Here is a 10,765-nt window from a genome sequence, read left to right on the forward strand (position 1 = left end):
AGGAAGGAAGGAAGGAAGGAAGGAAGGAAGGAAGGAAGGAAGGAAGGAAAGAAGGAAGGAAGGAAAGAAGGAAGGAAAGAAGTTCCCATCTATTTTTTTTTTTTTCAAAATCAAAAACAGTGTTATTAATTCTGGTGTCTCCGAAGCACGGAAGAAAACAGACAAGACAAGAAGAAAAAGAAACCACCCTTCCCACATTTCATCCCCAGGTCCAGGCCAAGGGGTTGCCCCTTCAGGCAGTATAGGCCCAGAGGCCATGTCTGTCCAGGCCACAGGCTTGAAGTGGGACCTGCCCATGGGTTTGTCTCTGAGGGCCTGGCTGGGAAGCTGCCTGCCTCAGTGTGGGGAGTCCAGGCCCTGGACTAGGGATGAGAGATCAGGAGTCAAGGTAAGAGTTCTGGGCCACTCAGTTCTGGTGCTCCGGCCAAGATGAACCCATAGATGTTTCACTACCACTGAACCGCATAAAAATAAGGTGACCACACTTCCAGACCTTCTGGTTTACCATCACACTTGCCTTCTGCCTGGATACTCGCCTCCAGAGCGGCGCTGAAAGAAGAGAGAGAAGGATACCAAACCCAGGCGTTTACCCTGCAATCGTCCCTGGAGGAGGCCGCTCCCGGTGGCTCTGGGAGGCAGTGAAGTTGGTAAGTGTTGGAGATGCTGCTGAGGCCCCCGAATTGCCCCAAGCAGATTCCCGCAGAGCTGGCAGGAGAGCCCCTCAGCTCCCAGCACAGGGTCATTAATCATGAACTTGGAAAAGCTTCCAGGGCCAGAGTTTATCATCAACTCTTAATGAAAATATATGGGCTTGACAGACAGTGGGGAGAGTATGGAGTGTCTGAATGTGAAATGGCAAAACTGTTTGATTAGATGCTTAGGGCACAAGCAATGGCCCGATGATAGCCGGGGGCAGAGTGAGGAGAAAGGCCAGGGCACCATCAACACACGGGGAATAGTGACGCCTGTGCAGCTCCACGTCGTATGGGGGGCGGGGGGGAGGGGGGGACAAGGGAGCGGGGTGGGGGGAGCAGCCTGCTCTGGAGGTGCCAGGAGGCTTTGTCAATTAAAAGTCATAAAGATAAATGTGCTTTATGTTTAAAACGCTTACCTGACTCTGTGAGGAGCACTCTCTCTGAAAATCTAGTCTGCTTCAGTCCTCACAGCGAGCCTGAAAAGTAGAGGAATTATCCTCATTTTATGGATGAGCAAACAGTGAAATAACTTGACAGGGGTCTCACTAGGACTCAAGCCCAGGTCTCTCTGGTTCTAGAGCTTGGGAGCTTACCTAGGAGTCAGCAAACTTTTCCTGTAAAGGATGGGAGAGTAAATATTTTCAGCTCTGTGACCACATACAGGCTACGTCTTTGTTTGTTTTGTCTTTACAACTCTTTAAAAGTATAAAACCATCCTTAGTTCTCTGGCACCAGCTGGATGTCACCCGCCAGCCACAGCCTGCTGACTCCTGTCCTTAAGCGTCATACCTCAGATGGCACTGCCACCTGACTGTGACCGGGGCTGAAGGTCTCCTCTGTCACAGGTGCATCTTTGACACGGGTTTACAAATCAAGCACAAAACTGGGAAATGGGAGGGTGGCGGTAAGTCAACTTCCCAGAACCCTGGGAATTTTAATACTTACTGTGGTTACTGCGCTAGTGATTTCTTTGTGGTCTGACTTTAGACAAATCTTTCCAAACTCTAAGGCTGTGATAATCAAATAGCAAGCTGCCTCAAGTCCTTTTTGGAACAGGGCGAGAGTAATTAAATAATCATTAATGAACAGGACAAAAACAATACGTAGCCACTTGCAGGAATTAGCTGTGAAAGGGTGGCATTACTTGCTAACTTTAGTCTACAATGTCTCTCCTTTAAGGACTTTAATGGACAAGACTAATTTTAAACACAGGAAGCACAGGATAAAGAAACACATTAATATATTGAATGCTTACTATCTTAATGCATTTTATCTTAATTAGCTCTCCTTCAACTTTGAGGGTGGTATTACTATTCACATATTCATTAGAATGTTTTGGACTGTAAGTAACAAAAGGCCAATCTCAAAATGGCTCCCTTCACAACTCGAAGACAAAAGCATGGGACGGACTCCAGCGGTGGTTGAGCCAGCTGCTCAACAGGCTCATCACGGACCCAAGACCCTTTTGTTTCTCAGCTGAATTTTTAATTTTTTGTTGTTAATGCTCACCCAAGGATTTTTTTCCATTGATTTTTTGAGAGAGTGGAAGAGAGGAAGGGAGGGGGAGAAGAGAGAAAGAAACAGCGATGTGAAACACATCGATTGGTTCGATTGGTTGCCTCATACACCCCAAATATAGCTGGGGATTGTACTTCCAACCCAGAAATGCCCTTGACCGGGAATCAAACCCATGACCCTTTGGTGAATGGGCCAACTCTCTAACCACCGAGAAACACTGGCCAGCACTGGATTTTTAATTTTAAGGCTGAGTCTCCTCATCATCACATCTGTGTTCTCAGTACATGAACTAGAGAAAGAGAGAGAGAAAAAGAATGAGAGTTCTTTTCCCTCAACCATCAAATAAACTTTGTTCCTTTAGTGTGAAGGAGCCAATTTAGGAAAACAGGTGACTAGTGGGATGCTGATTGTCTTCAGCACATAATCATAAACAAATCACTGGCAAGTGGGGTGGAAATTCCAGGCCCTGCCTTTGGAGCTATGGTTGTTTCAGAACCGGCCAGGTTCATTCCGGTAAGAAACACTCTGATATCTGTATGCTTTGATCTTGCGCTTGATGGTCCAATGGGGGCTCTGCTCAGCATCACCCACAGTGGAGCCTAGACTGAAGGAGCAACCACTCTTTGGAGCACTGCTGACCACTATAGCAGAGGGAAAGAGAGCCTGAAAGTCTAGCACTGGCGGTTCAATTCTCCAGCTTGAATAACAGGCAACATTTATACTAATAAAAGGGTAAAATGCTAATTAGACCAGGAGACCTTCTGATCATCCTTCCGGACAAAGTCATGGTGGCGGGGCCAAGGCAGAGGTGGTTAGGGGCAATCAGGACAGGAGGGGAGGCAGTTGGGGGCGAGCAGGATGGCAGGGGGGGCAGTCAGGGGCGAGAAGGCTGGTGGAGGGGGCAGTTGGGGGCAAGCAGGCCAGCAGGCAGAGTGGTTAGGGGTGACCAAGCAGGCAGGCAGGTGAGTGGTTAGGAGCCAGTGGTCCTGGATTGTGAGAAGGATGCCCGACTGCCAGCTTAGGCCCGATCCCTGTGGGGTCCCAGATTGGAGAGGGTGCAGGCGGGGCTGAGGGACAACCCCTGCCCCCCCCCAACACATGAATTTTGTGCACCAGGCCACTAGTTTTCATATAAAACAGATTAGCCAGGACTGAGCATACTGCCCCACCCAACTATAAGGGGGCCATGTGCCCAGAAGGAGAGAGAACCAGAAACATCTGAAAACAGCACCAATACCGATCACAGAGTAAACTTGTGCTACTGCACAGAGGAGGGAAGGGCAATGACTGTTAAGGAGTCAAGCCCACCATATACTACATTACCAGTTGTTAAGGAGTAAAAAGAAGCTCAGACAGAAAAGTATCCCAGAAGAGAGCAAAGAGGCAATCCAGAAACCAGGCTTGCAGGCCCAATGTCTGAATAACATGAGTTTCCAGAATGAGAGGACAAAGAAAATGGAGGGAAGGAAATTATTCAAGAAATAATCCTAGAAGCTTTCTAGAAACTAAAAGACATATATTTCTATATGTAAGGGACTTACCAAACACCAAGTATAGAGATAAAAAATGGTACCACAGCAAGGTACCAGCATCATAAAGTCCTGGAGAGATCCTGTAAGCATCCAGTTTCATTTCAAAAACTAGTTTCCTAGGAATGATTTGACTACAAGATGCAGAATGGCATTAGATTTCTCAACTGCATTGCTGAAAGAAAATCATGGGCCAAAGTTTTCACACTTCTGAGAAAAAAAAAATTTCAACCTAAATTCTATACCCAGCAAGATTCTCAACCAAGTGCCTGGGTAAAATAAAATATGTTCCAATTGACACAGCCAAGAAGATGATAGGGAGGCTTCAAGGGAAACTCTTGAGAGAGAGCAGCCAAAGCTAAAAGGTAGCCAATCCAGAATAAAGCAGGTGAAATGGACCCACAGCAAGTCTTTAAAAAGATTAAATTAATAGGATGTCTAATGTATTTGAATGTATTCAAAGAGATTTACACACCTGGGGGAAAGTTTAGGGTTGCATTAATATGTACATGAAAACTAAGCAATTTTTTTTAAAAAAAATCAATTAATTATTCTCTCTAGGCAATACAATATGTTAGGTCAAAAAGGAAAAAGAATCTATAGCTACCTTTCGGATTGGCTCTGACTAGCATTATGTAGGCATACCACATATAGTGCACATCCTATCCAAAGCTCAAGCAAAAACTACATTAGAATTAAATTAGGAGGATGAAAGAGTGGGTGGGGTGGGGTGACAGGGCAAGACTGAAGAGTGAACATGAGCTAAATCTTTATCTTCGCTAATAGAGAGTTCATGAGAATGGCTAACACTGAAAAACAAAACAAGAAACAGCCATAAAGGCATATTATTTAGAAATACAGTGGTAACTTCCCAAAGAATCGACTGAAGAGGTTGAAATGTTGCCTCAAGGAGCAGGGAATGGGGGCAGACACACAGAGACAGATATTTTTTGCAGGGAGTCTTGAACCGTTTGACTATGTGCACGTATACTTTGATAAAATAAAAACCAACATTTAAAAAATTACTAGAGGAGAAATGACAGACTATTCAATAGTGTTGTAACAAATTATTTATAGTCTCTTCTGCTACAACACGAGTTTCTGTAAGACAAATTAGTTCAAACACTATTGATAAAGAAATCATGTCATTATAATGTGGAAGTCATTTTCATAGTCAACATTCCCCAGCAAGTTAGAGTTTTGCTGACCACAACATGTGCTAACACAGCTCAATGCATAACCTGGAAAGGAAGACAATACTGTACGCAACTCCTGTTCGCCACACATTTTCCTCTTGGCTTAGTTTAGTAACACACTTGTTATAAGGTCCCCCAACTATTGCACTATACTTATTTCTTTCTTTGTTAGGTTGAGTTCCATATTTGCTGTAATGTTCCATTATTTATTGAGTGTTTAAATTGTCTTTTAAACCATATTGGTAGGTTTATTAGGATTTTTATTGCCTTTTTAGTGTTCTAGTTACAAAGTAGCTTACACTTTAAGTGCTCTTCCCTTGACTTAATTTTTTTCATAAGCCTTATTTTTAGTGTGTGATTTTGTAAAATGAGGCTTTTGTGTTATAACAAAAATTCTTGTATGTACTTACTACAATATACAAATAATCTGAATTCTAAGCATTCATTTAAAACCTATAAAAATGCAGTGTGCTAGTCAGAACTCTACGATGATTCTGAAGATCCTCACCTCCTAGAGTTACAAACCCTGTATAATCTCCTCCCCTTGAGTGGGAGTGGGACCTGCAAAATATGAAGAAAGTCGCTCCTACAGTGAGGTTATGTTAAGTGGCAAAGGAAAGGGATTTTTGCAGATATAATTAAGGATTAATCAGTGACTTCGAGTTCATCAAAAGGGAAAGTACCCTGGGTGGGTCTGGTCTAAACCAGGTGAGCCTCTAGAAGAGAATCCTGCTGGCCTTGAATAATCAACTCACCATGAGTTCCACAGCTGCAAGGAAGTGAAATCAGCCTCCGGAGTGGTAGAGAACACAGCCTCAGGCGAAACCCAGGCCCCCGCCCCCGACCCCCAACACCTGGATTGCAACCCTGAGATGAGGACCCTGTAAGCCACGCATGACTCCTGATCCAGGGAAACTGAGTAATCAATCCGTGTTCTTTAAATCTGCTGTTTGTGATACAGCCATAGAAAACTAATGCATACAGGAACAAATTATTTTTATTCCCCTCCACTCTTTTAATTATCCTAGTTCAGGGTAGTCTTTCCTAAAAAGACACAGAACACAGAATCTCTAGAAGAGAATTTTGAATTATTAGGTTCCATATTGTAAAACTACTCTATGATAAAAGTCACCATAGAGCATGTTCAACACCAGTAGCATGTTAGAGGGAAATATGTCAGCACTGAATCACGGAGAGAGGAACCTGGCCACTGATAGGGAGACCTTCAGTCTCCTTCATGACATGAAGCCAGCACACGGACAGTCCTGCAGCAGCCAAGATGAAAGGCAGGGTGAGGCACGGGTGCTGCGGAACACACCGGAATCATTGCTTGCCATTCTGACAGAGAAGCCGAGTCAGAGATGGGCTCCCAGTGTCTCAGATTCAGAGCTGGAGCTCCAAATGGCTTTTTCCATAAAGGCAATGATTTAGTAGCCCATTGATCCATAGCACAGCGGACATGACATCTGCAAGTTAGCATGAAGGAATTCCGCCCCAACCTCCACCAGAAGTGGCGAGAGCCACACAGCTGTTTGACCTTCCGGGACACCTGAAATGCAGTAACATTTAAATTCACTGGCTGCACGTGATGGACAGGTACGCTCAGTTAACGGAGATTTAGCATCGTGTCTATTAAGAGGAGAAAGAGATAGCTCAGAAACAAAACCTACTACCTACGCTTAATTGTTTAAAACGCGTCTTTCAAGAAAAGTCCTGGCGACAGTATGCATTCATTCCAGTTTTCATGCCTTTACGCCACGGCAGCCTGATCTGTGAGACTGACTGATCAAGGTCGTGACCCTGGAAGCCTGGACAAAGGTGATCAGTGAAATTAACTTCTCCACGGACTGGAGTTCGGCAGGACACCAGCCACAAGCATTTTAGGAAGCTATCTGAAGCACGAGCAATTGGAACAATGTTGGCATGATTGAGTTATCTTCGAGAAATACATCCAGGCTGTGAGGGTGATATTTAGGAGTGAATGGCCACATGCCTGCTGCCTCCTGTGTAATGAGGGGGGGGGGGGGGGGGGGCGGGGAACAGAAGTCTGGGCCCGAGAGCCTTCTGGGTGGCATTTCTGAAGTTTGGGCCATCACACATGTTGAATGAAAAGGAAAAAGTAATTGCCCAAATAATTTAGGCTTTTCCCAAACCTCTCACCTAAAATAACCAAATAATGACAAAAGGCTTACTTTGCATGCCGGTGGTGTGTTTAAACTGAGGCTGTGAATCGTTTTATTGTCCACTTCAGCCTCCTCGTGTGGAACTGGTCCAAGGCTCGGAAGGGCCGGCACTGAATTCTAAGAAAGCGAGCTGGCGATGAAGCCCTGGCTCCCCATCAAGGCCCCGGAGTTCGGCGGAAACCAGCCAACTGGACAGCCAGCAATTTCTTCGTTTAAAGACCAGACAGATTAAACGCAGCTCTTCCTGGCCCTGTCGGGGAGCACCGAGTTTTAGAGCCCAATCAAAAAATTAATGGGATTCGGTAGGAGGCCTCCGGTCCAGCACTTTGCAGCACGCAGGGCAATAATTACGCTCAATTAGAGCCTGGCGTGTGGCGCTGGCGCCGTGCAAACCTCCCCAGTGAAACCAATCTTGCAGGAACAGAAGGACCTGTTCGGGCACTTTTCCGCGCTGCTAAATATCAACCCCTAATTCCGCCTCCAGGGGCTTCCACCACTTCGGAGGTCGCTGCTGCCAGGACACCCCAGGATGCACACACGGTAAGTGACAGCATCCACGTTTCCAGGGAAATTCACCGACCTGCCTGCTTCCGGGGTGAGCAAAGATGCTCACTGCTCCCGTCTTACGGAAATGGACCTGCATGGAGGGAATAGATGAGAAAATAAAACAGAACCCGAATTCAGACATGGCCACAGAAAACGGCCTACGTTCGGGGGTGGGCTTGTTTTAATTTTAGGGTCTCAGCCAAGCCTGCTGGTTTGCTCTTTCTTGCAAGCACACCCACCCACCAGCTGTTAGAATAGAGAACAGAGGAAGCCAAACCCAAAACAAGCAGCCTGGGGACCCAAAGGGGGCCGGTGCAGAGTCATGTGCCCAACCTGAAGGGGCTGCCCAGACTAACCCATCCTCCTTCCTGCCTGTGGCCCTGGGCACAGAGCTTGAGCTTCAGAGGCAGGGGCTCGAAGATGAATGTTATAAATGTGTTCCTGCTCTGTGATGGTAAGGCTGTCTCAAGGCCATTAGCTTCTTGGTGTCTTTCCATGGCTTAAAATGTATTCATACTCACATATTTCAAGGGATTCCATTTGGGCTAATTATCAAAGAAGTCCCTGCTTTCACCCTAACACCAGAACACAGAACTCAGCCAGATGCAGGAGAGCGGATGTGGAGGAGAGAGAGAGGGAGGGTTGTGCTCTGGCCAAGAAACTGATAGCAAGTAAATCACAGACATGAGCAGCTACAGACAAGGAAGTAACTCTAAATGTCTGTAATGTTAAAAGAACAAAACTATGCCTCTACCCTTATGAAACTGTCATAAATGAATCTAATATGTTGATTATCCAAAAGGTCCCCATGTTCTATAAAATGTTACACAGAGCATAGTAACCCTATTATAAATTTGATATAAAATTAACATGTCAGTTTTTGCATTAAACATTTGATCTGCCTTCAAAGAAGTAAGAATCAATTGGAGGATCACCTCAGATGTTCTGAGATTAAAAAAAAATGTCAACTTGGAATGTATGAAACATACTTCACTTTCCTTCCTTTAACCATACAGTAGCAAACAGGGACTTTCTTTTTTTTTATTTTACTTTTTATTTATAATTAGTTAAGGTATTACAAATGTGTCCTCATCCCCCCCATTCACCCCCAACCTCCCCCGCTCCCCAACCCCCCCCCCCACACACACACACACACACACACACTCATGCTCCCATCCCCGGCAAACAGGGACTTTCAACACGGAGCCAATGACTAAGCAGAGCCTTGGAAAAATACGCCCTGCAATTCCACTGCTCACCACTAGGCAACATGCACCTTCATGGAAAACACCCAGGGGGCTCAGAGAACTCAAAGGGAATCTAAATTTATAAGCATGATTTGAACCTAAAAATAATTCTAGGCTGAAAGAATAGCACTTCTCATATTAGTTATTTATAAGGTGAGGTGTGTCTTTGATACATCGCCTGCTGCAGTTGGCTAGCAGCCCAGAGATTCTCAATGTGAGGGTCTCCAGAAGACCTTTGTTTAAAGCTAAAAATGATGACATTAGGGAGGCTGGCTGGGCAGCCAGGAAACAAGCCTTGTTCATCTGAACGGGCCAAGAGGACAGCTGTTGAGAAGAAGGGGCAGGAGGTATGTGTACCTTGGACTTGACAATATGTATTTTTGAAATGAAACTCTGACTGAGTAGGTCAGTCCTGCCTTGAGAAAGGCTGGTACTGCTGGTGGAGAAGGACACCAGATGTGACCTGCTAAGTTAGACCTTGGTCCTTGAACTTGGCTAAGAAAGACTTCAGAGTCAAGAACTCAAATACAAGCAACAATTTATTTAGAAAGACACAGAGGTAGAAGTGAGCCAGCTGGGCTGCGTGGGCTCAGCAAACAAGTTACAGAGGCAAAAAAAGGCCCTGGAGTTTAGGAGAAAAAAGCAAAGGTACTTGCCTTGAGGAAAGAAAGGTAGAGGGAAAGGCATCAGCCAGTGAGAGAGAGCTGGGCCCTTTGTCTTAAAGGGTTTTCATCTGCTTCTCTAACACTGGGATTTTAGGGGAGGTGTCAGGGGAGGGTCTCTATAGAACATTCATCAGCTTTCCAGGTGTGTCCTTTCAGGGCCTTGGTCTCTACTCACTGGTCGATTGGTGAAAGCGAGGGCAGGGGGTCATTCGTCATTGCAGCTGGTCCTGGTGTCAGTTATGGGGTTACTTCACCTGGTGGTTTTGCTGCTTTTCTGAGCCTGGAGCTGAAACACAACTGAGGTCTAGATGTTATCTATGGTTTGACGAAAACTGTCTCTGTGGTCAACAGACCTGAGCTTTGTTCTTGGAAGGCAGCTATGCTCACCACTATACCACCAACGCGAGAGCTTTGTTCTTAAGGTTATCTGATATGAGTCAGAACCTCATTGTCCTGAGGACTTAATGTTTTTTTGTTGTGTTTTTTTTTAATATATTTTATCGATTTTTTACAGAGGAAGGGAGAGAGATAGTTACAAACATCGATGAGAGAGAAACATCGATCAGCTGCCTCCTGCATATCTCCTACTGGGGATGTGCCCGCAACCCTGGTACATGCCCTTGACCGGAATCAAACCTGGGACCTTTCAGTCCGCAGGCCAACACTCTATCCACTGAGCCAAACCGGTTTCGGCTGAGGACTTAATGTTTAAGGGAGTGGCTACACCATGGCTTAGATGGGAGTCAATGAGGCTATTCGCCAGCCCCCTTGTTCCTCTTGGAGGGGATCTACCACATGACTAGTGACATGCCAGGGAGGGAAGGAAGGTCAGGGAAGGGTTGGAACTGCATGACCAGCGGAATGCTAGAGGCAGAAAGGTCACCCTGGGAGTGAGGTTCCACCTACCATACTTCTTTTCCCAGTGTTGCCTGTTGCTAGGCACCAGGGGCTTTCTGCCCTCGTGACCTCCTGCCCCTGGCCTATGGTTCCTACACTGCTCCTATCTAACTGCCTACTATATCAGTACTAAGCGATATGGACAATTTCAACCCCAAGTGAAAGTGAAAACTAGTGCAATTGGTCTGCGTTCTTCCCTCTTCATCTCTCTTCTATGTCCCCTAAAAAGTTATTCCCTTTCCTTTTTAGAAACCCACAATCTCCCGCTGCTCCTAGCTTCCCCGCCTTG

The sequence above is a fragment of the Myotis daubentonii genome, chromosome 7 (assembly GCF_963259705.1).
Source record: "Myotis daubentonii chromosome 7, mMyoDau2.1, whole genome shotgun sequence".
Lineage (NCBI taxonomy): Eukaryota > Metazoa > Chordata > Mammalia > Chiroptera > Vespertilionidae > Myotis > Myotis daubentonii.